At 42.1% G+C, this 25113-nt stretch overlaps 1 long non-coding RNA gene across 1 annotated transcript; it reads right to left on the bottom strand.

Moving 5' to 3' along the window:
* Window positions 1–890: 890 nt before the first annotated feature.
* On the bottom strand, window positions 891–3685 carry LOC143267715 (uncharacterized). The gene is made up of 2 exons (XR_013043137.1): window positions 3064–3685; window positions 891–1383 (listed from the first exon to the last, which is right to left on the bottom strand). It is a non-coding gene; the product is annotated as an uncharacterized LOC143267715 (long non-coding RNA).
* Between the last annotated feature and the right edge of the window lie 21428 nt (window positions 3686–25113).

Genomic DNA, 25113 nt, shown 5'->3' with positions numbered 1-25113 from the left:
TTTTTATTTATTTTTTTCTGTCTTTTATGATCTCAAAAACTGTTACACAACTGAACAACCGATATGTGAAATAGTGTTCCACATTATCTGTTTTTAGGGACATGAAAATCAAAACCATAATGAAATCTAATATTCCTCCTGTGTGGTTTATACCATACAATGATTGATTAGAAAATAAACATCTTCCCTGGTTTGGGATATTTTTCTTTTTACTTTTATATTTAATTAAGAAATTTTTATTCATTCTGCATACCAACAACAGATGCCCCCTCACCCCTCCTCCTGCTCCCCCCCTAGTCTCCCCCTTCAAACCACTCCCCACCCCCTCCTCCAGAAAGGTCATTCCAACATTTTAAAATATTGGTTGAGTCCAGGTTGGCGGCTGAGCTACCTCCTTTTTTTGTTTTTTGTTTTTTGTTTTTGTTTTTAGCTACCTACATGATAGAGGAGTGCCTGGGGCAGATTTAAAGCTTCTGCAGAAAGATGCAGTCTTAGAATTCCATGGAAATTTACCACATTTGTGATGCCTTCCTTTTTCCTCCATATTGCTTCTAAATGCTGAAATAAAATACATGAAAAGAAAAAATGTCCTAAAAAGTAGCCTGTTGCAGTCATTGTCCAGAAGAGCAGATTTTTGTCTTTCTAGTCCTCTGAGTGAACTTCTTATTGATTCACCTTAGGAACCTAAACCAGGTGTTATGCAGAAAACAAAATATTAAAGATGACCTGAGCAAATGGACTCACTATTCAAATACTCTAAATGACTAGTCGTAATACTCTTAAAAAGAAAGCTTAAATGTGGATTGAAGATTTTACATTTTGAACTTGTAATTCAGGTAACGTCAACATTTCCTTGATTACCACTTTATGCTAGCAATTGTTCTAAAGTTTTTGTTTGTTTTTGTTTTAACTTAGAAACTCCTCTTCTGGGGTTGGAAAAATGGCTCAGCATTTAAGAGCGCTTTCTGTTCCTTGCAGAGAACAGTGGTTTGATTCCCTGTGTGGTGACTCACAGCTTCATGTAACTGCAGCTCCAGGGGAATCTAATACTCTCCCTTCTGACCTCTGCAGATACCTGCACTCATGTGCACATATACACAGAGAGACACCTGTACACACACATACACATAAATAACAATAAAATAAAATATGAATATAAAAATACTCCATTCCATCACAGTAACACTGTAGAATCAGTCTTACACTACTCTGAAGGAGGAACCAAATTCTGTTGAAGAACAGTAACACATCAAAACTCATGCATATAGCAAGTTCCTGAGCCGAGGTCCCATCACTGTCCCACTGAGGTCTTCTAACCAGGAACCCAGACATTCTCCATGGTGTCCTTCTCAGAAGCATGTAGAATAGTCAAGCGTTCGCTCGCTGCAAAGAAAGACAGTCCTGGATCCGAGTCTCAATTGGAAACTCGTTAACCACAGGAGAGAGCTAACCTCAGGTGCCTGTGTCCTCCTCACAGAACAGTGAAAACAGCTGCCCGGAAGGACCAAGGACAGCACTCTAACTGAAGGACTCCGTGTATGCCAAACGTGAAATTAAAAAGCCGCTGGACTTAACGCATTGCCACCAGTCTGGGCTAAGTAGGTATTTGTGAAGGAAATGAGTATGAAATGGCCTGGCATACGCTAGGACTCAATAAGTGACAATCATTGTCATGGGAAGGACTGAATTTTCTTTCCGTGTCATGCCTTCAAAATTATCATGTCCTTATAATGAATAACTCAGAGATTTCCAACTGATGTTTTCTCTAGAAAAGAGTCTTAAACAGAAATAAATTCTCATTCTCAACGCTGAAAAGTGGAAGTAGGATTGAAGAAATTATCAGCCCCGTGGTGTGACAGTGATGAGGAGGCTACTTTGGAATATGTTAGTCCAAATAGTATTCTGAATGCTGTTAACAAGAGAAGATTTGTAGAAAAACTGATTCCCAGATACTGGAAAAATAATTGGGAAAGAATAGCTTAAGCAATCGGCCCTCTAAATCATTTAACAGAAACACAGGCTGATTGTGACCAACACGCTCATGATTCATTCATCAGCCTGCCTTTCCCTGACCTTGTTATGGCCTGAGAATACAGCAGGAAGATGCAGTCCCCTTGCCCAGTTATCCAATAATCCAGCAGAGCGGCAAGAGTTCAGTGCACTGTGGCGAGCCTAGAGGATGTGGAAAGGTATCCCGCAGTAAGTAGCGTCTACACTGAACTGCTTAAGTGAGGAACTTCAAGGAAACGAGCTAGACACTGACTTGCTAGCAGGCAAGGAGAATTTAGCCTGAGAAGTTAGAAGCAAAGAAGTTCAGCTGTGCATGCAGCTGCACAGAAACTACACAGAAACCGAAAACCAAAGACTGTCTCTGGAGAGTTGGACAAAGCTGAGCTTAACCAGCTTAACAAAATACACACAGACAGAGGCACATACACATACAGACACACAGACACACAGAGACACATGCACACACAGAGACATACATGTACATACACATACATACACACATATACAACCACCACAGACACATAAACACACAGAGAGACATAAATGTACACACACAGAGACATACATGTATACAACACAGAGAGAGATACATACACAAACATATACACAGACACACAGAGACACATGCACACACAGAGACATACATGTACATACACATACATACACACATATACAACCGCCACAGACACATAAACACACAGAGAGACATACATGTATACACACACAGAGAGAGATACATACATGTACATACACACAGACATACATACAAACACACACAGACACGTATACAAACACCACAGACACATAAACACACACAGAAACATACATGTACACACGGAGAGAGACACACACACATACGCAGACACACATACAAACACACACAGACACATACACACAAAGACATACATGTATACACACAGAGAAATACATACATGTACATACACACATACACAGACACATATACAAACACATACAGACACACATACACACACAAAAACATACATGTATACACACAGAGAGATACACACAACACGCAGGCACATACACACATACTTCTCTGGGTAAGTTTGAGCCAGTTGTCTTGAAGCTGTTTTTGGATGTTGGATCATCTGGGCCTTTCAGGGGGATTTTCTTGATCAAACCATATTAGCCTGGAAGCAATCCTCAAGTTCTCATCTTCTGTGGAAACAAAAGCAGAACCTCTTTTCCAAAGTAACATATCCTTGGACATAAACTTTGAAGTCCAGATACCTTTAAAATATATGTATATATTGGCTTAACTCAACAGCAACTGGTTCAGAGAATACAGCATCATAGACTACTCCAGTCAGGACTTGACCATAATTCTTAATTTCCCAGGACCCCCTTTAGATTGCCAGTGCCTTCATCCAGCAGGAAGTAGCATGAGAAGCTATGCCCAAATTCCCAAAATACTGTCTATGAATGTTTATTTTTATTTAAAGCAGGTAGATTATAAATGCAATCTCTTTATAAAGAAGAAAAGGGGATGGAGATATGATAGGATAAAGAGTAACAACTTGTTTAAAATGTTTTACATTTTTAGTTTATTGATACAAATTTAGAGTTGATTTTGTTATACTATATATATATATTTCTACTTTCATTTAAGGTATTATGTTTATGTAACTCATTTAAATTGTAATGGATAATTAAGAAATACAGATTAATAATTAGTCTTCTATAGTTATGTTTTCTAGGTACACATAGATATAATTCAATTAGGTATATATAATTCAATCTTCAAATACTTCAAACACCTACAGAATATGACATTTAAAATTTTTTAAAAACTTAGACCTTCTGGAGAGTAAGACACATCTGCCCTTGGCAAGACCGATTTACTTCAAAGAGAAAGATGGGCATTGAGGACATTACGTATGGAGTTTATCTTCTTGGCAAAAAATAGCCATTTGGGCAGGAAATGATTCTTGCCTGGACTGCTTAACAAAATGTCATATGAACTGGACATGCAGGACCCATAGGAAGGTGAACTTCACAAGGCAAGATGGTCCTTCAGGTTCCTGCTTCCCAGAAGAAACTGCCAGACATTCTACAGGACACAGAGAAAAAAATGACTGAGAGACTAGGCTTATGGGCTGAAGATGGATGACCCAACATTATAGAGGAACTTTGGATGACTGTCCAGGCAGGCTGCTGTCTCTGTCATTCTAGATTTTTGGAAGTGGCTTACAATGTTCTTCCTATTTACTTAGATAATATTATATCCTTCTGAGGTCTTTGATGTAGTTGAAGACTAGATAATTATAATTTTCCTTGGTTATGATAAAAGATAAGTTAGATATGAAACTTTAGACTTATAAATATAGCATAGATAGAATATTTTCTTTAATTTTGCCAAATACATATAGACTAGATATTGTGACTGCAATTCTTGCTAGATAACTCTTTTGTTATATATACTTTTACTATGTTGAAGTTAAAACCTTCCTTTTGAGTAGAAAGAAAGGGGGAAATGATGGGGCTGTCATTCTGTATGCTGTGAATATATGTTGCTCTGATTGGTTGATAAATAAAACTGACCAATGGTGAGGCAGAATAAGGTTAGGCAGGACATTTCTAACTAGAGAGAAAGGAACGAGAAAGATAGAGCAGAGGAGATGCTACCAGCCACTGCCATGAGAAGCAAGATGTAAAGATACTGGTATGCCACAAGCCACATGGCAAAGTACAGATTTATGGAAATGGGTTAATTTAAGATGTAAGATGCTAGCTAGCAAGAATGCTGAGCCATTAGGCCATACCATACAGTTCATAATTAATATAAGCCTCTGTGTGTTCATTTGGGTCTGAGCGGCTGCAGGACCTCGGACAGGACCAGGAAAACTTCAGCTACATCATTGTTTTACTGATGTGTGGGGAGAGGGACTTACAGCTGGGTAACAGTTTATAGCATGGGGTGGAACCAGGAAATTTTATGCTCTTTACTTAGATAACGCCTCTAAAATCATAACCAAGTCACTCAAGCACCATAAAGTATAAGCATCATCCATTCACACATCCTAGAGGCAGAGGATGAAAACATCCAAGATTGAAGTGTGTTCCCAGCCTTGGCTCCCAATTTGGAAACGATGTGGCCGTCCCCCAGAGGATCTGGGGACCACTCTCCTCAGCAAGTGGTGAATAGGCTAAGCTGGGGAATGAAGGAAATCTTCCCTGAGAAGTGTTGGTCACAGTATAAAGAGTAAGTTGGTGTTAAATGAAAATACGGCAAAGGGGTGGTGGTGATTCCCAAACACAGAGAGCAAAAAAAAATGCAAAGTTCTAGGGTATGTGGGTGTTCTCTGACTCTGAGAGGAGATGGGAGCTCAGAGAACAAAATACAAAATTTCTAGAAAACACTGGAGACCCAAGGATTGATAAGTGCCTGGCTCCTGAGACACCTGTTCCCTGGGATCCAGGAAACACTGGCCTTCATACCTTGTCTCCCACTGTTAGAACTATTTTTCTTCCCACTCAGTATCCCAGATGGCTGTTTGCTTTCAAGCTGTTGCAATGTTAAAAGACTGAAGCATCATTGAAACATCCAGCATGCTTGTGGAAGCCATAAGGAAGGGGCTGGGCACCCATCTCCTGAGAAGCTGCCGGGGGCATCTCGCCTCCAGCTCCAAGACCCAGACACCAGCAAACAAGTAAGATTTCTCAGGTATTTATCCATATGTTTTTCCAGCATTTCCTCTTTTCCTTCAAGCTGTTGGGATTCTTCTATGAGAGACAGCACAGAAAAGGAAACCTGAGAAAGTATATACCGTCTGAATATGTTTATCTTTAAGGAAGCCTAAAAATCTAGCATTTGGATGACTGAATTCAATTTTAAATAAGTGAGTAAAATTTAAAAATTAGTTCCACATATTCCAAGGGTTCCATAGTTATAAGTGACTACAGGTTGGCTATATCAGAGGGCTCACATATGTGACATTTCCGTGATCACACAAGCCACACTGGAAGGTCCTAGACGAGATCAGAGTCAAATAAGAGTGATACACACAGGTGAGAACAAGGCTTTCTCCGGTAAACCACCAGTGCAAAGCACCAAAACTAAGGAACTGGAGTGTAAATTCCATCACTCTGGAAGCTATGGGAAGGCTTATTCTCAAAGTACACCTTAAAGCTAAAGAGGGAATCCTTCAAGGTCTGTATTTGAATTCTGAGAGTCTGATGGAGCCAACAGCCTAGGATCACTTTTGGCAACCTGAAGAGTCTGAAGATGAATAAGGGACAGAGAAAACACAGCTTTGCAGTCTTGGCCCAAGGACATCTCATAGCATACAGCACTGAGCGCAATGAAGGCTGATACAGAGTCCTTGGTCATTGTACCTCTACTTCACTGTGGAAAAACGCAGTCACAAGGACTCCCTTGACCCCATAAACTTCCATCATAAGGGCATTTCCTAAAAGCCAATGACTATGTGGTATTTATCCAGAAAATTGTCCATTTCTTCCTGGTTTTCCATTTTTGTGGAGTACAGGTTTTTGAAGTATGATCTGATGATTCTCTGGATTTCCTCATTGTCTGTTGTTATATCTCCCTTTTCATTTCTGATTTTGTTAATTTGGGTGATCTCTCTTTGCCTTTTGGTTAATTTGGCTAGGGGTTTGTCTATCTTGTTGATTTTTTCAAAGAACCAACTCTTTGTTTCATTGATTTTTTTTTGTATTGTTCTCTTGTTTTCTATTTCATTGATTTCAGCCCTCAATTTGATTATTTCCTGGAGTCTATTTCTCTTGGGTGAGTTTGTTTCTTTTTGTTCAAGAGCTTTCAGTTGTGCTGCTAATTCATTGATATGGGATTGCTCCATCTTCTTTATGTGTGCGTTTACAGCTATGAATTTTCCTCTTAGCACTGTTTTCATAAAGACCTGAACATAAATCCAGTTACACTAAACTTAATAGAAAATAAAGTAGGAAGCACTCTTGAATGCATTGGCACCAGAGACCATTTCCTAAATAAAACACCAACAGCACAGACCCTGAGCACAACAATTAATAAATGGGACCTCTCGAAATTGAGAAGCTTTTGCAGGGCAAAAGACACAGTCAATAAGACAAAAAGACAGCCAACAGAATGGGAAAAGATCTTCACCAAACCCACATCTGACAGAGGATTGATCTCCACAGTATATAAAGAACTCAAGAAACTAGACATCAAAATACTGAACAGTCCAATTAAAAAATGGGCTAAAGAGCTAAACAGAGCATTCACAAAACAAGAATCACAAATGACTGAAAGACATTTAAAGAAATGCTCAACATACTTAATCATCAGAGAAATGCAAATCAAAACGACTCTGAGATACCACCTTACACCTGTCAGAATGGCTACGATCAAAAACACCAATGTGGAGCAAAGGGAACACTCCTCCATTGTTGGTGGGAATGTAAACTTGTACAACCACTGTGGAAATCAGTATGGCGGTTTCTCAGAAAATTAGGAATCAAACTACCTCAAGACCCAGCCATCCCACTCTTGGGCATATACCCAAGGAATGCTGATTCATACCATAAAGATACATGCTCAGCTATGTTCATAGCAGCACTATTTGTAATAGCCAGAACCTGGAAACAACCTAGATGCCTGTCAATGGAAGAATGGATGAAAAAAATGTGGTACATATACACAATGGAGTACTACTCAGCAGAGAAAAACAATGAAGGCATGAAATTTGCAGGTAAATGGATGGAACTAGAAAAAAATCATCCTGAGTGAGGTAACCCAAGCTCAGAAAGACAGTCATGGTATGTACTCACTCATAAGTGGATTCTAGATATAAAATAAAGAACAATCAGACCACAACCCATAGAACCATGGAGGCTATATATATAGCATGGAGGTCCCTAGGACAACTGTGGCTTATAATAAATTTCGGTTTACTCAATTATTGAAAAAAAATAGCCAAACGAATGGAAACACATGAACTATGAACCAAAGGCTGAGGAGTCCCCAGCTGGATCAGGCCCTCTGAATAGGTGAGACACTTGATTGGCTTGATCTGTTTGGGAGGCAACTAGGCAGTGGGACCGAGTCCTGTGCTCATTGCATGAGTTGGCTGTTTGAAACCTGGAGCTTATGCAGGGACGCTTGGCTCAGTCTGGGAGGAAGGGACTGGACCTGACTGGACTGAGTCTACCAGGTTGATCACAGTCCTCGGGGGAGGCTTTGCCCTGGAGGAGGTGGAAATGGGGGGTAGGCTGGGGGTAAGGGGAGGGGGTGGGAGGGGAGAGAACAGGGGAACCCGTGACTAATATGTAGAACTGAATGGTATTGTAAAATAAAATAAAAGGGGGGGAAATAAAACTGGGCTGGAGAGAAGATGGCTCAGCAGTTAAGTGCACTGACTGCTCTTCCAGAGGACCTGAGTTCAATTCCCAGCAACCACATGGTGGCTCACAACCACCTGTATTGAGATCCAGTGCCCTCTTCTGGCTTGAAGGCATACATGCAGGCAGAATACTGTACACACAATAAATACATTTTTAAAAAGCCAATGATTCTTGCTCATATAAACCCTCCTCTTTCTCGCTAATTAGACTCCCAGCGCTCCACCCGGGGCCTAGCCATGGATGTCTGCATCCAGATTCCTCAGTACTTGGATGGGATCTGGAGGTGGTAGGAAAGGGGGGTGGGCTGGGGGGACGGGGAGGGGGGCAGGAAGGGGGAGAACAAGGAAATCTGTGGCTATTATGTAGAACTGAATAGTATTGTAAAATAAAATAAATAAAAAAAAGCCAATGAGTGTAGTGCTAGCCTAGAACACCATCCTGAGGCTGTTCCCCACAAAGCTGAAAAGAGCTGGCCCAAGAAGAAGTCATCTCATTTAAATATTAATTAATAAAAATAATAGAACAGGTACAGAGCTGCCCAGAGAGGCTACAGAAAAGCAAAGAAGGAAAGACATAGAAAAACAAACTTTACTAAAAGAAAATTTACCAGAAACATATGGCCAACAAAACTGAAAAGTCTACACTTCCAAAACCAAAATATGTACACTTCCATACAAGTGAAATGGGGCAGGGTAGGCAGGTCAGCAGTTAGGAGTGTTGAACTGAGTTCGCTTCCTGGCATCCATGCCAGGTGGTTCACAACCTCCTGTAACTCTAGCTCAGGGGATGCAATGCCTTCCACAGGTATCTACACACATGTGGCATGCACTCACGGAGAGACCTGGATGTGCACACACACACAATTAAAAATATTTAAATCTTTAATGCAAAAGCTAAAAACCAGGATAAAACAAAAGAAGTTCTTATAATAAGAATCACAGTGGGGAACAAAGAAGATGGAACAAGAAGATGGAACACGAGTGTTAGAACTCAGGGGGAAAAATCAGGTGAACAAAAGCCATAATTGAAACAAACAAAATGTGCACTGTATAAAACAGGTCACAGAGAGGGCAAACTCTCTTTAAACTTTTTTTTCAATTTTTATTTTATGTGTATAAGTGTTTTTCCTACATGTATGTATATGTACCGTGTGTGTGCCTGGTGCTGTGGAGGTCAGAAGATAGCATGGATCCCTGAAATTGAGGTTATAAACAATTGTGAGCTGCCCACTTTGGGTGCTGGGAACTGAACCTGGGTCCCGTGGAAGAGCAAGCGCTCTTTGCTGCTGAGCTACCTCACCAGTCCCTGCCCAGGTCAGGATATTTTTTTAAGTGAGAAAAACCAGATCTAGTGTGCCAAGTGCTTAGCATACACAAGGTCTGTGTTTCCATCCCCAGAGTGTGTGTGTGTGTATGTGTGTGTCTGTGCGCATGAGTGTGCACACGTGTGTGTGCACAATGTGAAAGCTTACATGATGGAATATTGCCCCGCCATCTGAAAACCGTGTTAGGTGGAGAGCACTGGCCTAGCTTCAGTCCTCAGCAGCAGTGCCACTAGCAAAACATGTGAGTACAACAAAACAGAAATGATGAAATAATAATGAACAATAGAAATAAGAAAAATAAAAGACAAAAAAAGATAAGTTATTCATAGCTGGTGCCAAAAAGAGAGAGAGAGAGAGAGAGAGAGAGAGAGAGAGAGAGAGAGAGAGAGAGAGAGAGAGAGAGAATAAGACAAAAAGGAATGAGCTAAAAGTTTTTCTGTAATCCCTGCCTGCCAGTGGTCGAGACAAATCTCCCCCACTCGCATCCCCCAAGTAAACAAAATACAAATAGACTGGATATTGTAACTGTAATTCTTGCTTGATAACTGTTAAAATATGTAATTTTACTATGTTAAAGTTAAAACCTTCCTTTTTGATTAGACAAAAAAGGGGAGGTGCTGTGGTCTATTCTGTCTGTATGCTGTGAATGTGTTTTGCTCTGATTAATTGATAAATAAAATATTGATTGGCCAGTAGCCAGGCAGGAAGTATAGGCAGGATAAGCTGTGGTGATATTTTATTTGTACTGAAATGTGATTTTAATTTTATGTTAATAAATAAAGTTGCCCTGGGGTCAGAGCTATTAGAGCCATAGCAAGAGCATGGTGGTTAGAAGAGCTAGGTAGATTTCTGTGTGTTCAGGGATACAGCCAGTATTGGAGACATACGCCTTTAAGACCTGGAGGGCGGTACTTACAGGCAGTGATGAGGCAGTCATGTGGTTGGGTTTACAACCAATGAGAAGGCAGAACAAAAAGATTATTTAAACAGAGACACAGGAAGTACCTCCCTCTCTCGGGGAAGCTAGGAGCACTGCAGGAGGTAAGATTTTATCTCTGAGCTCTGACCTCTCGGCTTTTCTCTTTTACCTTGGCTCTGTGTTTCTTATTTTAATAATACGATTGGTTACATCTACAATAAGCAGACAAGTAGAATTCTGGGAAGAGGAAGGCTGAGTCAGGAGACACCAGCCCACCATCCAGGGAGCAGCATGTAATGGCACACAGGTAAAGCCATGGAACATGTGGCGACATATAGATTAACAGAAATGGGCTGAATTTAAGTGTAAGAGCTAGTCAGTGGAAGGCCTCAGCTAATGGCCAAGTAGTTTTAATTAATATAAGCTTCTGGGCGATTATTTTATAAGCGGCTGCAGGGCCCAAGGAGCAGGGCAGGACTGGAGAAAATTTCAGCTTCAAGGGAAGAGCAAAGAGACAAAACTTGCCTTATGTCTAAGAAAGCTATTATTTAAGAGCATCAGTGTCTTTTTGATAAAAACATCAGTAGCAAGTGGCTTTTCAAGTACGTCTAGAGTGTCAGACAATGAGACTGCTGCTCATTCCCAGGGTCCTTTTGTGTATTCTGCCTGACTTCTAGTGGCCAGCATCTGTGATGCCATCTCCACGACTGAGGACATTGCTCCTAACCTCAGAGACTGCTTGTATTAAAACAGGTCAAAATACCAAAAGATGGGTATTCATTATTATGAATGTACTTTATTATCATGAGGGGTAGTATTTCTATGTTAATGAGCATGTATGTGATTAATATAAAAATTAGGGAGCAATCCCACACCGGGCTACATGACGAACGGCGGGACTGGCACTGCTAACTGACTCTAGATCGATTACCGATGGTCTATGAGAGGAATCTTTGGACAAGGCTATGACAGGTCTTTGGAGAAAAAGCTCCTTCAGGACCAGGGATCCAGCAAGGACAGAGTCTCCAGGGGCCCAGCTCCAGCCATCTGGCAGGGTTATAAAGAGATGGGAGCTTCACACCGTCTGCTTCTAAGCTGACTGTGACCATGCTTGCTCCTCACAAGGGCAGAGAAGACAGTGCTCCCCAGGCATTTGGGGGCTTTAGTAGATGCAGCAGTGGAACAAATCAATCATGGTTCTATCAGGATGTACACATCATAAGGAGGTGACTGCTGTCGTTAACAGTGAATGATATTCCTTAAAACTGCGAAGTTGAGAGCTTTTTAAAGTGTTCTTATCACAAAAACAAGTATGTGAGCTATCGCATATGATGGAGTCGTCTCACAATGTGCACAAACTTCAAAACATCATATTATATGCTGACTAGTTGGGTTTCTCTAATGAACAGGACTGGGAGGATGATATCTCTCTCACTCACATGGGATTTATTAGAGTAGCTTACAGAATGCGGTCTGAGTAGTCCAACAATGGCTGTCTTCTGATGGAAGAGCCAAGAATTGGGCAGATGTTGAGTCCATGATACCAATGTCTCAGCAGTTGCAATCTGGTGCTGGAGTCTCAGGGAAGTCCTAGAGAGCCACTGCTCTTCAGACTATGTTGGAATCCCAACAGCAGGTTCTGATTCCAGTGAAGGTATGCCTCAACAGCAGGATGGATGAACTTGCCAGCAAGTAGGCAAAAAGCCAACTTTCCTTTTCTAAGTCCTTTTATGTGGACTGCCATCAGAAGGTGTGGTCCAGACTTAGGGTAGGTCTTCCCACCTCAACTGTTCTGGTCGACAAAATTCTTCATTGGTGTGCCCAGCTACTTGGGTTTTAATTGATTCCAAATGTAACCAAGTTGACCATCAAGATTAGCCACCACAATATACCATAAATACACACATTTTCTGTCTATTTAAAAAAGAATCTTTTTTAAATAAAAATAATCTTTTTAAGAAACAGAAATAGTAGGGGCTGGAGAGATGGCTCAGGGAATTAAAAGCACTTGGTACTCTTCCAGAGGACCCAAGTTCAATTCCCAGCACCCACATTCCAGCTCCAGGAGTTCCAACATTGCTGGTCTCTTCAGACACCCGCACTCAAATACACATAAGCAAATGCACACAGGTGCAGGTGAGCATACACACACACACACACACACACACACACACACACACACACACACAAATAATAAAACAAAATGGAAAAAATAATACAGCATGAAGGGTTCTTTTATTGGAGCAAAGACAGTCTCACAAACCATGAAGAGAAATCAGAAAGGCCAACAGCTACATATACATGCCTGGTTGGCTATAAAGTTAGCTTTACTGAACAGTGTGAGAGAATGGTGTCTCTAACCCATGAGGCTGGGTCAAACAGGCAGTTGTATGCAAAACACTTAAAAGTTGACAGAACAAGCGGGTGGCGGTGGCTCACACTTTTAAACCCAGCACTCGGGAGGCAGAGGCAAGCATATCTCTGTGAGTTCGAGGAGAGCCTGGTCTACAAAGCAAGTTCCAGGAAAGGCACAAAGCTACACAGAGAAACCCTGTCTTGAAAAAAACCCCAAAAATAAAAATAAATAAAAAATAAAAAGTTGACAGAACAGCTAACAGTATGTTTTTAAACAGTGATTTCAAGTGAGTTGTAAATACTCATTCAAAGGACAAAACTGTGAAGTTTAAAATAAAATGTAGATTTTTAAGTGGGAAAGTTTAGAAAAAGAAAAACTAGAGCACAGGAATCCCAGTGCCAAGGGAAACTGGGTAAGTGATAGAACCTAATAGCATCTGTTTGTTCTTTCAAAACTGTATTTTCAAAGTATAAAGACTGATCCTAAAGTTTGGAAAGATGTTTACAAAAACACAAGCAGTTTCAAAGGTTTGTATTCAGAATATTTAAATAAAAGTTTAAAATCTGGAAGAAAGAGTCCTGGGAGGTGGTTCAGTGGATAGAGCAGTTGCTCTGCAGCATGGAGAACAGACGTCAGATGCCCAGAATCCATATCAAAACCAGGCAGACTGGCGGCCACCAGCCATCACAGCTCTCCAGAGGCAGAGACAAGATGCCTAAGGCAAGCTGGCTAGCACGGCTCTCCAGGTACTGGAGAGCTCCCAGCTGCTAGGGAGACCATACCTCAATAAACAAGGTAGGTTATCAAGGAATATGCTTGATGTCAACCTCAGGCCTCTACAAGCATGCTTACACATGTGCACAATGCCCACACACTCAGGTGCCCAAATACAAATGGACACTCATACATGCACACATAGACATCACACATATGCACAGACAGAAATAGATAGGTAGGTAGGTAGGTAGGTAGGTAGGTAGGTAGATAGATAGATAGATGATAGGTAGGTAGGTAGATAGATAGATGATAGATAGATAGATAGATAGATAGATAGATAGATAGATAGATAGATAGATAGATAATAGGTAGGTAGGTAGACAGACAGACAGACAGACAGACAGACAGACAGACAGACAGATAGATAGATAGATAGATAGATAGATAGATAGATAGATAGATAGATTAGATAGATCTCAAATTTCAATTCACATAAAAACTTCACAACCGCCTAGGGAACTGGGGCCTAAACTCAAAATCAGATACCAACACAAGTCTAGCAGAATAGTTCAAATTTCTAACAAGAAATATGGAAGATGCCACACAAGAATGGCCTTCACACTTTGCTTATGGAAGTCTAAATAGGTGCAGATACTTCGTGAAGTCTTTTAGTTTGATTTACCTTATTGTCAAAATTCCATTCTTTAGACATGTCTAAAATGAGGGTCCGCAAAACAAGACTCTCGGGCCAAGTGCAGTCTCCAACCTATTTTTTGTCAATAGTTGTACTGAAACTCATCCACGGCCATTGATTTAATTACTGTGTGAAGGCATTTTCTCACAGCTTTGAAAAGTTGTGACAAAGACCTTATGACCTATAAAACCTGAAATATGAAACTGTCTTCTTGGATTGACATAATTATCAAAGGTGATTTTTGTGTTATAGGCTCATATGTTTGAATATATGATCTCTAGTTGGTGAAATTTGAGAGGATTAGGAGATGTGGCCTTGTTGGAAGAGGTGTGTGATGGGGGACAAGCTTTGAGATCTCAAAAGACTCATGTTATTCACAGTGTGTCCTCTGCCTCCTGCTTTTGGTTCGAGATGTGAACTCTCAGTTGTTCCCGCCATCATGCCTTTGCCCGGTCCTCATGGACTCTAACCCTCTGGAACCATAAGTCCAACTAAATGCTTTCTGTTTTTTAAATAAGTTGCCTTGGTCATGCTGTTTCATTACAGTAATAGAAAAGTAACTAATACACAAGTTAAATGGCATCTACATAGTCACACACACACACACACACACACACACACATGCATGTACACATGCACGCAGGCATGCACTCTCGTCCATACACCCACCTCCAATCCCCAGAAATCATGCAGATTCAACCAAGGGCAGACCATAATTCAGATGTGGAGTATTGAGACTAGGAACGTATTCTAAGTGTGGAGTGCTCTTGGTCTGTGACAAGAAAACGTAATTGATTACAGGAACCCTGAGGATATTTAGACAAGAAACATCAAACTTTCTCTTGAAACACACTATTAAAGCAGGACACACATTTGTAAGCAGTTGTGTACCTGGGGAGATACTGGGATTTCACTAACACGGCTTCAGTAAGCGTTAACAGAATGTGGTCTACTGCCTGGCTTGGGAGAGTTTCAGTAAAGATCACAGCTCCTGATTAATTAGGACCACCTACAGGGCTGGAAACCTTTTTGGATGATCAAAGACAAGGCACTCTTAACCCTGGAGATGTTGACAAGCTTTAGGCTTATTAGCATCAAATGACTTCCCACTGAGCACTTGATGTGCGTTCTCCTCTGCTCCACCAAGGCTGGGTTTACTAGTTTGTGAAGTGCGGTGCCTTACTTACATAAACAATAGACTAGATGTGGCATGGGGATTCGATGTGTGCCTGTATCATGTAGTATGAAAATACTTCTGCGATACTTCTTCCTGTTACAGGAGCTGTAAATGAAGATTCAAACATGCAACTCTGTTTTCTAACGGGCAGCAGAGCCTGCATGGACATCACAGGAAGTCATCTGCCCTTGTCCACGTCATAAACAACTCAAATCATGCCCCCCCACACACACACTATTCAACTTCAGGGAACTGAGAAAAATGTGCTGTGGGGATAATGAACCTCATATCGGTGACTTCCTGGAGTTGGGGGGGGGGTCTAGATTATATAAACAAACTGGGTGACACACAGGAAGAGCCGGTCCTTTAGTTCAGACAAACCTGGGCTCAACTCCCCAATACACCACTTAGCGGATCATGTGCCTCGGGAGTTGTGATTCCATCCATCAGTGTGCAAAATAGAGTTCTGGATACCAACATTTGGGGCATGAAGAAGAAAATGACCACAGGCCATAAACTGCCCGCCACATTTAGACCCTTAGTTCTTTATGCCTGTTACTACTAAGTAACACCTCTCAGAATTAGGTTTATGTTTTCAACAAAACCAAGCATTAAATCTCATATTGTGCAAGGTTTTGACATCCTGACGGAAGGAAGGAAGGGAGGGAGGGAGGGAGGGGGGGAGGGAGGAAGGTAGATCAGTGCTCAAAAAAAGGTAAAATAGTAATATTAAAATGACTCGGCGGGGCGGTGGTGGCGCACGCCTTTAATCCCAGCACTCGGGAGGCAGAGGCAGGTGGATCTCTGTGAGTTCGAGGCCAGCCTGGGCTACCAAGTGAGTTCCAGGAAAGGCGCAAAGCTACACAGAGAAACCCTGTCTTGAAAAACCAAAAAAAAAAAAAAAGACTCTATTTCCTTCAGCATACTAAATATTAAGATCTAATAGTCAACCAAATTTACTTTAATAAACATCTATGGAACACTAACATGCCAAGTGCAACACCATGAGGCCCTGAAGAGGTGCCCTCAGAGATGGAGGGAGATGCTCTTTCTGGCTTAAGGACTGTCAGGGTGAGCGCCACGTGACAGGATGCCCTGCCTCTGCCAGCACACAGCTGGGATACGACAATCCACCTATGACATAACTTACTGCAAGGGATGGCAGCAACGGTGTGTGTCTTGTTTGCTTCCCGTGATGTTAAGCGACTCTTGGGCCGCTGACACTTTGTAATGGAGAAACTAGAGTATGGGCAAGATAAAAAAGTGTAAGAAAAATGGTCACCCTGGGTATAAGAAGGGGAAAGCCGACTGTGCCCTCCAGCTAACCTTCCAGTTCAGGGACCCAGGGCTACGTCAAGGAAGGAATCTTGGGAATGAGGCCGGCAGAGCTGGCAAGCCTTCCTCCAGGCCCTGGAGCCAGCCAAGCCATGTGGCCAGACCTGCTTTCAGGATGTCAGCCCTCATTGGAGAAACTGGCCTGAGAAAGAGGGTGTCAAGGAAGTCTTGTTCTACTGAATTTTCATACACAATACCTCAGGTTAAATCTGCAGGGGTAGGATGTCTGAACACATCATAAGGAATCACATTATTATCTATCTCCCTAAAATTATATATAATGCATCTAAGCCTGTGTATACCTGCAGAGTTTAAATGTAATTTCCCCATTTGGACTGGCAATGCTCCCTACAAGAGACATAGCCTATCTAGTAAAAACCCCAGTACCAGGCACGAAACGCCCCCTTTTGAGTTATCAGTCAGAATTTTTCAAGAGAATCCCAACACATTATAGGCTCTTGCTGTTAGCTGTGGTTGCCTCCCAAGGTGAAAGGAAGCCCCTATTGCTGAAGACACCACACATTCCAGACATAGGACCTGGAGGATCCGATCTGGGTCTGACCTGAAGGCTTCCTCACTGAGAAGTGGCTTTCATGGTACCAGAAGGCCATGCAAGCTTCAAAGGGAGAGAAGCAACAACAATCCAGCTAATGATATGTATGAACTCAAATGACAACCAGCATGATGTAATATCCCTTACAGATGCACTCGTGGCACACACACCTCGGCAGTAACCAACAGCTCTCTACTCGGACTTCAGACACTCAACGAGATGGAGAGCATGCCTGCTGCTGGAAACAGTTAACTACCTGGAGCTGGTGAACTCATGGATCCTGGAGCAGAACCTACAACTACCGCTTTATGAAACCAGTGTAGTTCCTGACTACATTCTAAATATTTGTCCTCACACCCACGGATAGGCATACGTCTCGCCCTCATCAGCCAAGTGTCTACTTGCAATAGACAGAATCCATTACAGAAAACCACAACTGAGAAAAATGCAGAGAGCAGTGTGACATCCAGCTCCAACTAGTACATCTACAGCATACCTTCTGCACCTAAGGCTGGGGGTGGGGAGAGGTGATCATAGAGAAAAGGGTGGGAAAGAGCCAAAGGGACAGAAAGTGTGCCGTGAGATTCCATCTCACAGACATGTCAGAGAAGCTGTGCCCATGAAGACTCATCAACATGGCTGCCTAGACAAGAGCTGAGGAAGGACGACACCAGCAGACATGCTAACAAAGAAGGGGGGATTCTCACGGGGTCTCAACCCTAGACGAGAGCTACAGACAGCTAAGAAGTGCTGTGGATATCATTCTATATAAATAAAACACTGATGGCCAGTGACCAGACAGGAAGTGTAGGCGGGACAAGGAGAGAGGAGAATTGGGGAAACAGGAAGAAGGAGGGAGAGACACTGCAGCCACCGCCAGGACAAGCAACGTGTGAAGACGCCGGTAAGCCACCAGTCACGTGGCAAGGTATAGATTTATAAAAATGGGTTAATTAAGATATAAGAACAGTTAGCAAGAAGCCTGTCATGGCCATACAGTTTATAAGTGATATAAGCGTCTGAGTGATTATTTTTATATGTGGATTGTGGGACTGCTGGGCTTGGTGGAAGCTGGAGGGAAGCCCTCCAGCAACAAAGAAGTGCTGAGAGCAGGAGAAATAGTGCTTCCCGGGGAAGACCTCCCAAATGGTTTGTCCAACACCAAATGGTCAGCCCGGAAGTCATACACACGCAAGCAACATTATATGGACTGAGCAGGGTGTGTGTGCGTGCACACGTGTGTAAATGATTTTAAAAAATGGAGGCTGTGAGTGTTTGAAAGAGAAAGGTAGGGTACATAAGGAAGACTGGAGGGAGGAAAAGGAAAGGGGAAATAATGTAATTATACTTTAATTTTTTAAAAAAGCAAAACTCTCCATGGACCACAGAGGGCTTTGCTATTTGTTTGTTTGTCTGTTTGCAGGGTCTTACTATATAGCCCAGGCTGGCCTTGAATTTGAAATTCTCCTATCCTGTCCTGTCCTGGATCTTGCTCTATAGACCAGGCTGGGCTCAAACTCACATAGATTCGCCTGGCTCTGCCTCCTGAGTGCTGGGATTAAAGGCATGCACCACCACCACCCAGCGAAAGTAAAATTTTAAGCTAAATTTAAATTAAAACATGTATCATAATTTTAATTCTTCCAAAAGAAATGAACAGCAAAGACTGTATTGTATGATGGCTTGGTATGCATGTACTAGAATTGTAATTTTGAATATAAAAGATGTCATAAAACTAGAAGGGTTTTGATTGTCTTCATTAAATTGTCCAGTATCAACTCATATCACATTAGGTGTCCTCTTGGATAACACTACAATATGTCTAGATACACGTGTGCATTAGATATTTATTTGTAAAGCTTCTTCTGAACTTACACAATCTAACACAAAATTACTAGTAGACCGTCCTCAAGTTGCACTTTGGAAATATACTCTTTTTAGAAGTTGTAAACTATTCATAAAGGCTGAAAAAAAAAAAAACGTGCTGAAATTTGCATTGATGGATGTTTTCTTCTCCTCCGTCAGGAAACGATGTACTTGAAACTCATTATAGATCTTCATAGGAGCTGGCCTGAGCGTGCCTTGGGCTTTGAGCTCATCAGCTCAGACCAAGTTTACTGCATAATTCATATCTCTTGTGTCACATTTAATGTATAACATGTACTTCCTGTTAATTATGAAAATAAAAACACATCATGTATTCTAAGAGCATAATTACAAAATACTGCAAAACTTCCAAGTTTGGAGCTGATTAGCTGATTTCTCTTTAAAGCATGTAAAGCGGGCCCTATTGTCCCTGGCTTTCTCCAGATCGGTCTAACAATGCCTTCCCTTTTCCCTTCCACCTGACTCTGCAAAATGATATAGAGACTCTGGACCATAGGAAACAGGAAATAATAGAGACAGAGGAGTGACCAGCTTTATCATCTCGAAGCATTTAGACAAATAAATAAGATGAACTGAGACTCTCCAGGACACAACTGAGATGGCTCGCTGGATAGGGAGACCGGAGGAATTTCTGATTAATGGTAATTTTTCTCTTTGAGGGATGTAATTTTTTTAAATGTTCATACTTCATGGAAAAAAAAAAAACAAAATTCCATGAAGTCCCTCATTTTCTTCAGCCTCCAGGAGTCAGAAGCTCTCAGATAGCATCTCCCTTTAGGAAGAGGAAATATATCATATGATTAAAGTTACACGCACTTAGTAATCATAATTTGGCTACAGAAGACCTTGTAAGTATCCTGGAAGAGTCGTAAATCTTGAACTGCAAGCAAAGCGACAAATCCCGTTGCCACCTAAGCTTTCGCGCCTACAGGACACAGAGGCTCTGGCTGTAGGAAGAAGCCACCACTCCCCGGTCACTAACAGGCATGTTTAAAATGAGTTAGAGTCACGATAGATATTGCATATCTGTCATGGAGAGTCGCTGTACGCATTTTCCCCTGGTTCGCAGGAGAGAAACTTGAGGGCTCTGAACTTAGGTGTATCAGTTTGATTCACTGATTCAGAATATGAGCTGGACTGTCCGATCAGCCGTCCCCAGATACAACCTTTCCTAGAGGAGCTGAAGAGACAGAGTTGAGTTTGTTACCATCACCGTTTTGCCATCAAAAACCTCACAAAGTCATGGGCTTTGTTAATCTATACCAACAATCATAAATGTATTCATTTAATGGTTACCTAAAGTGCCACCAAAACCTAACAATTACGGGGACTGGAGTGATGGATGGTTCAGTGGGTAGGTAGGTATGGCTGCCATGCAAGCATTGGGGTGCTGAGTTTGAATTCTTAGCAACTACATAAATAAAAAGACAACATAGTTGTGTGTGTCTGAGACACCAACATTGGGGAGCAGCCCCCCCCCCCACCCCGAGAGCTTGCTGGTGGGCCAGCCAACCTATCCCTGTGTTTCAAAACACTAATGTGGGAAGAGATCAAAGAAAACTCAAGACATTCTGCTCTGGCCTCCACATGTACACCTACACTCGTACACACAAAACACCACACACACACACACACACACACACACACACACACACACACACCCCAAAGAAAAAAGAAAAACATCATGAAAGTGAAAAGAATAATTCCAATTGCTGAGCTGGTAAATGGGTTTCATCTGGCTGACAGCTTCCACTAGGCTAGAATTCGGCGTCTACCACACACATGAACTCAGCCAGAAGCACTAGCAACAATAGCTGTCACAATCGTTACATAAGTTCCCGTGAGTGACGAATGGGAACAGAACAGCAGTCTGCTTCATAATGGAAACATTCTGAATATTTTAATAACGACTTTCAGATCCACTTACAGACTCAGGCTTTCCTCATTAATGGCATACTTAAATATGTGTAGGACAAAGACACACGTTTTATGCTTACATGTATCAAGTATAGTTTTTTTAAAAAAAAAGAAAGAAAGAAAGAAAATACTGAAGATATTTTTAGATAAAATTAGTTTCCCAGCCGAAAAAAAAAATTGTTTTAAATCCCTTGAGTTCTGCTTCTTCCAATTGAAAACAAACTTTCCCACAGGGATTTGAGGAAGGTGAAGTGAAGTGAGGTAGGTGTATCCCATAAATGCTAACGCAACGTGAATGTGCTATTTTTAGAGCATAGTTTTACAAAGCCGGGTATGTGCTCTGTACCAGACACCGAGAATGTGCTGAAGTCAGGCGAGTTACGTTCTCAAGTCTAAGTGTCCCCACATCGAGCAGTTGCTGCTTCTCAGCAGTTACGACCGAGTGACATGGCAAATACAAGATGGGCAAGCCGAGCTACACGGGGAAAGAAACTGGTGCCCACAGTGACGAAGGCTTTGCGAGGCATGGAAAATATCAATCAACACACGCTAAAACGGAAAAAAAAAAAAATAAGTAGTAACTCTTTTAAATGATGTTTAAATTAATTGTTCAGTGCGATTAGATAGCAGAATTTAAACAGCTCCCCGGGTTTGTTTTGCAATGCGTACCTCTTTGGCTCAGACAGTTTGTATTTTCAAGTTATTTTGAAGTCCCCAATTAAGTTCTAACGGAGGCCGCAAACAAAAGCTCAATGTAGAACCCCCCCTGTAGCGCCCCCCCTCAGTTCTACCTCACTCAGTTACAGCTCTAACCCCCTCATTCATCAATAGAAAGCCCTGCCTTTGTCGTCCCACTGACGGGCCAGGAAATCTGAGTGCTTCCCGGAAGCATAATTGGAAACAGCGCCCCACTGCCAATGTTCCTGACCTGGACGAGCCAACTACCCATACGCCACCAGACCATGGTTTCCCCATCGGGCTCCCCAATGTAGGTTTGCCCTTCTAAGGACTCTCCACAGGTCTCCTCCCAACAGCTCCCCATCTCACTGGAAGAAGAGCTCTTCCTGTACCCCGTGCTGGAACAGGACCCTCTTGGCTCTCTTAACTTCATCTCTGCCTTACCTATCCTTGCCCTTCCTCAGATGCCCCAAGCACGCTGACACTTCAAGACACACCATGGCTATCCTGCTGCGTGGAAAATGCTTCCCAGAGTGCTCTTCTCCTCGTTTCTGACAAGTCTCTCTGAAATCTTATCCCCGAGGCCTTCTTGATCACTTTATATAAAATAGCAACAAGCAGGGTGTGATGGTGGGCACTTGTAATTCCAACACTTGAAAGGTAGAGTCACAGGATCCGAAGTTCAAGGTTAGCCTCAGCCACTCAGCCAGTTGGAGGATGACCTGGACTATGAGATTCTGTTTCAAAAATAAACAAACAAATAATCAGCTTGACCTGTGTTGGAGCCCACCGAGGTTTCCTATTGGCTTTACACAGCAGGGCTGCATAAGAGGATGATTGGACCACGGTCCTGGGTACCAGGTGTTTGGAAGGGTCTACACTTGGCTGTATCTAGTAGGGGGAAGTCTTTTTGCCTCACCCCTTGGCATTGTTATAAAAAAAAAAAAAAAAGCCCTTTTGAATAAAGTTCTGGGCTGGTGGGTTTTGACCCAGGCCCTCCCGAGGCTATCCTGTGTTTCTGTCTTTCCTCTCACTGTCTAGGTATCTCTTTCTATCTAAGTATTTCCGACTTCTCCCTGCTCAAGAGTACACTGATTGTAAAAGTGGGGTCTGGTCTCCCACAGCCCCGGCTTCACTTCTGTTCAGGCAATGATACCCTAACAAAAAGCATTTTAGGGGAGAAGTTTAGCTGACAGTTTCAGGGTTTCAGTCCTTTACCCCAGAGAAATGAAAAGAGCAGGAGCCTGAAGCAGCCGGTCACATCACATCCACAGTCAAGAGCAGAGAGAAATGAATGCATGCATGCTGGCTAGTGCTTAACTACCTTTCCCTACACTATACAGTCCAGAACTGGGGACAGCATTGCCCTAGCAGACTGGGTCTTCCCACATAGTTAATTCATCATCCCGACAATCTCCCGCAGGCCAAGCTGATATACACAAAGCCTCTGTCCTGTGTGACTCTAACAGTATTATATTGAAAATTAAAACTAACCATCATTAACCATCAGAGAGGGGGCAGCTGATTCTTCCTTTGTGAATGACTCTATTTTACTCTGTATCTCTCATCGACATTTATCCATACAGATATGTGTATGAATATATCTATACCTATATCCATAACGTGCTTGGCTACCACCTATTCCTCACCACTAGAATACAAGCTCCATATGGAACATATCTCTGTTCCACTCGCTGAGGTCTCCCTAGTTCTTCCTACAGTGTAGTACTCCATACATTTTTGTTAGAAGAGTGGATATGCTGTTCTGCCCCTTGAGAGAGTCCAGATTCTTTCTGCCTCCGGCCCCTCACATCCAGAATAACAAGCATTCTGAGAGCAGATACCAAATCCCCCTCATCTATCATTCATTTTCCTCTTCGTGTCCCATATGCCCAGGGCAGTCTCTGGAATATCTGACCATGGGGAAAAAGGCAGAAAACATAGTTTCACTGATCCTTTCACAATTTCAAAACATAGTATACAATAGAAATAGCCAGGTTATTTACACGTTTCCCCCAATTGCTGCATCTCTGGTTCACCTTCTGTTCCAATGATAAGGACAGAGTGACCAAGACATTCACACAAGAAAACCAACTGAAGCCATGAGTTCTCTGCTGCAGCCCAGAGCCCACCTGTCACCTTTCCATAGGAAAGTGCGTCTCAGAAGGGGACCAGAAGGAGAGTTCATGTGAACATGGACACCTGAGATCCGGAGCTTAGCTGTCCATCAGGAATATATCTTATTTTTCCTTACACACATCTGCACTAAGTCTTTTAACCTTAACACCGCATAAAACCTGGATGAACAGGGATTGTCCTGCTGCAAAGGGAAGGAGATTCCCACCCCGCTTTGGAATGTGCACTCGAGCTTGACACCTCCTTATCTCCAGACTCTTCAGTCACCGTGGGCTCTCACTACCACTGCTGTCCCACTGTTTTGACAGAGCTGACCTTAACTTTTAAAAACTTAGGGTAGTTTTGTCTCTTTTCTTATCGTTATACATAATACTCACTCTCATGTTTTGCTTGTTTTGCTTTGTTCAGACGTGCTTAGCAATCAATTCTTAAAGGTTTTTTGCTTCACAAAATTAAAAAGAAAAAAAAAACTTTTAAATCTTTGGCGAGGTTTCCTTGGGTGCTATTCCTCATTCACAAAGCTGTGGCAAGGCTCTTTCTAGTATTTTCTTTCCCTCCTACATTTCTGTTTTCTAATGCCTCGCTGAACAGCCAACTGCCCTCCCTCACGGAAGAGCGGACTGCCCGCCATGGGCCCCGTGATTTACTGAGGAAGCCACCATTTGTCAGTTTTATCGCTCTTTCTGCGGACCGCCATTTGCTGTTATGCGCTCTTTCAAGGCCTGACACAGCACTTGGCATTGGAGGTGCAGGATGAATAAATGAAATGTAAATCTAAGGGAAATTGCCTTTGAATGGCATATGGCGCCTCTTCCCACAAGGAGTTCAAAGCTGCCTGTTCATTCACAAATTCAGAGTCCCCAAACTGCATTATTCATAGCCTCACCCATGACATCAAGTTGTTATCAAAGTAACATTTATAGAGTAGATGCTGGAACCTGGGTGGCCCCTGTGCACTCTATCTGAAGTTAAGAAACCCTAGGGAATTTCAATTTCTTTAAAAGATTTTTTTTTTTTTTTTAGAGAACTGCAGATCTTCATAGCAGAGAG

The sequence above is a fragment of the Peromyscus maniculatus genome, chromosome 11, assembly GCF_049852395.1.
Source record: "Peromyscus maniculatus bairdii isolate BWxNUB_F1_BW_parent chromosome 11, HU_Pman_BW_mat_3.1, whole genome shotgun sequence".
In the NCBI taxonomy this organism is placed as follows: Eukaryota; Metazoa; Chordata; class Mammalia; order Rodentia; family Cricetidae; genus Peromyscus; species Peromyscus maniculatus.
This window is presented reverse-complemented; position numbering and strand designations above follow the sequence as displayed.